Here is a 2,886-nt window from a genome sequence, read left to right as displayed (position 1 = left end):
CCAGCAGTCTTGCTAGGATTGAGAATGTATTTATTTACCTTCCAATGAGAATGCATTTATTTGCCTTTATGTCTGGAAGATACTTTTGCTCCACATAGCATTCTGGGTTGACATGTCTTTTTCTTTTGGTACTTACTGAATGTTATGACATTTTTTTCTGGCTCCTGAGATTCCTGATGAGAAATCTACAATCATTCATATAGTAGTTTCTCTTTCACTTCCCTTTAGCTGCTTTCAAATTGTTTTATATTTTCTTAGTTTTCAGCAGTTTGATTATGATATGTCTTGCTATGAGTTTCTTTGGGTTTATCGTGCTTGACATTTACTGAACTTTAAAAATCCGGTTTATATCTTTCGATAAATTTGATACATTTTCAGCTATTAATTCTTCAAAGTTTTATCCCACAAAGACCTCTCTGTCCTCTTCTTTCCAGATTATAATAATATGAATGCTAGATGTGTTATTTTTTATTTTTCCCTGAGCCTCTGTTCAGGGACGAATAAAATCCTCCTTTCTCTCTATAGTTCAGATTATGTGTGTATCCTTGTTCTGTTTTGAAGTTCACTGACTTTTTCCTTAGTCTTCTGCATTCTGTTATTCAGATCTTCCAATTAAGCTTTTTATTTCCCCTAATAGTTTTGGTTAATACATTTTTTAATTCTTAAGTTAAAATTGGTGTTTATATATTCCAAATATTTGGTGAGACTTTCCAACTTTTGATTCACTTCATGAATGCTATCCCGTAATTCTAGGAGCATTGGTATAACTGCTTTAATGTATGTGTCTTATGATTTTGACATCTGCGTCCTCTCAGTATTGTTATTTGAGGGTTCTCTTTGCCTTGTGAATTAAGATCTCCCTGTTTTTCCAAATGCTGAATATTTTGGGGTTGTAACCTCCTGGGCTTCTTTGGATTATGTGATGAGACACTGTGTCTTGTTGAAATCTTAAGGATATTATTGCTGTTTTTGTTTTTGCAGGCACACAATGGCCTTGTATTTAAGTTCCAAGTACCAACTAGCCTTCCAAGTGTTGTTCTTTCAAAGACAACTCTATTTGAAAGCCTTGACACTACTGTTCAGAGATCTCTGGAGTGTGTGCCACCCAGTGGTCAGGGAGGACTGGAAAATGGGCCATTGCTCAGTTCAGCTCTCAGGCTCTTTTTTGGTAAGATGTTTGGGATTAGAGCCACTTATTCACAGCTGACAGTTGCATCTACAAGTTCACAAACAACTTTATGTGTTTGCTTTCTACAGTATCTGTCCAGGCACATTCTAGTGACTTGAAACATCCTGGTTTCAGTCCTCTCACCAGAAAGCTGGGGCTGTACTTACCCAAGTGGCTTTGCCCTGCCCTTTTCACAATTGTCTCACATTCAAGCTGCAGGCAGAAACAGGGAGAAAAGAGCAATTGCATACGTCCCTTGGTTTCGCAGCTCCTCGAAGAAACAGAAAATTAATTACACAGTAGATCTACGCTATGCTGAATACCAAGAGTGAGCTGTCACCAGCACTGTGTTGTTGCTGCTCCTACAACTCGGACCAAAGCAGCATCCTGCTCTCAGACACTAACTTGCGTTTGGAGACCCAAATAATAAAGTTTGGAGAATGTGGGCATCGATCCCACTACCTCTTGCATGCTAAGCAAGCGCTCTACCACTTGAGCTAACTCCCCATATCAGAGGAGCTTTATTTATCCTTAGTGGGTGACCTGGAACACAGGTGATTTCAGGGCCTTCACTGCAAGACCAGGGCTTTACTAAGAGCAGATCTTCTCATTGATGGTCCAGGGCAAGAGCGCAGTGGCTACTCATTCTCTGCAAAGAAGGAGGAGAAAATGGAACAAGGAGAAAGTCACAAAGGGAAAACTTGTGCTGCCAAAATGTCAAATTTAGGGTATTCCAGGACAGAAAAAGGCATGTCCTGGCAAAGGAGGAGGTGCCTACACCTGCCCAGCTAAAGTGTCACTGATTTTTTAAAAATGATTAAATAACTGAAAATGATTAAATGATTTTGTGTGTGTGTGTTGTGCGTGTGTGTGTTTATAAAAGTGGGATTGCATTATCACTTCTTCCTTGTAGCTGAGAGTTGTGAGATGGTACACATTTCTGGAAGGCAAAAAGCTCCTGTTGTTTTCATAACTAGGCCCTTTCACGAATGAGGCCAGCGTGCTAACCACTCCCCTAGGAAATTTCTGGAGATTGCTTCTTTCACTTACATCTGAGATATAGGTTGCCTCCTTGCTAAGGTGTGTCATATACTAGTTACATGTCCAAGTATATGTCAGAACAACAACAACAAAATTACAGAGCAGAGCCATAAAGAATAAGAGACAAGATCATATCAGAGTGTAAGAATATGTAAAATATCAGCGTGTAAGAATCAAAATTTAGCTATGCAGAGAAGGAGTGGACATATGTTGGAGAAAACCAGGCTGTTTGTAGGAATTTCTGTGTGAATAAATAAAACTGTTCAATTTAAGTGGAGAGAGAGAGAGAGAGAGAGAGAGAGAGAGTGTGAAATACACATGGAGGGAAGCAGTGATTGAAAAGCTTGGTCTCTTAGAGATATGTTGGGAGAGTATTATGAAAACTTAAGATAAATTGAGAAAATCCCAGGCAAAATGCTTAAATAATTAAAACAACATGTTATAAAAAGTGTTTAGTTTTGAATGTCAGAGCTTAAACGAAGAAAACAAGAATTGGATTTAAAGGGAAAGAAGTCATAAAGATATTAAAGGATTGAAGTTTACCCACATTCATTGTGTCAGCTCCTGAGGTGGACAGCAGGAGTCTTTCTGCAGTGCCCATAACACTTCATGCTGAAGAATACATCTTTCATAAACACCGTAGCATGGATGACAGCAAAGGAAGAAAAACATTCTGG

General features: G+C 38.7%; 1 non-coding gene across 1 annotated transcript; it reads right to left on the bottom strand.

The window, feature by feature from the left end:
* Positions 1–1,602: 1,602 nt before the first annotated feature.
* On the bottom strand, positions 1,603–1,675 carry TRNAA-AGC (transfer RNA alanine (anticodon AGC)). The gene has a single exon. It is a non-coding gene; the product is annotated as a tRNA-Ala (tRNA).
* Positions 1,676–2,886: the final 1,211 nt, after the last annotated feature.

This window comes from Macaca thibetana, chromosome 4, assembly GCF_024542745.1.
Source record: "Macaca thibetana thibetana isolate TM-01 chromosome 4, ASM2454274v1, whole genome shotgun sequence".
NCBI classification, from domain to species: Eukaryota; Metazoa; Chordata; class Mammalia; order Primates; family Cercopithecidae; genus Macaca; species Macaca thibetana.
The sequence above is the reverse complement of the archived record's forward strand: the minus strand, read 5'-3'. Positions and strand labels throughout refer to the sequence as shown.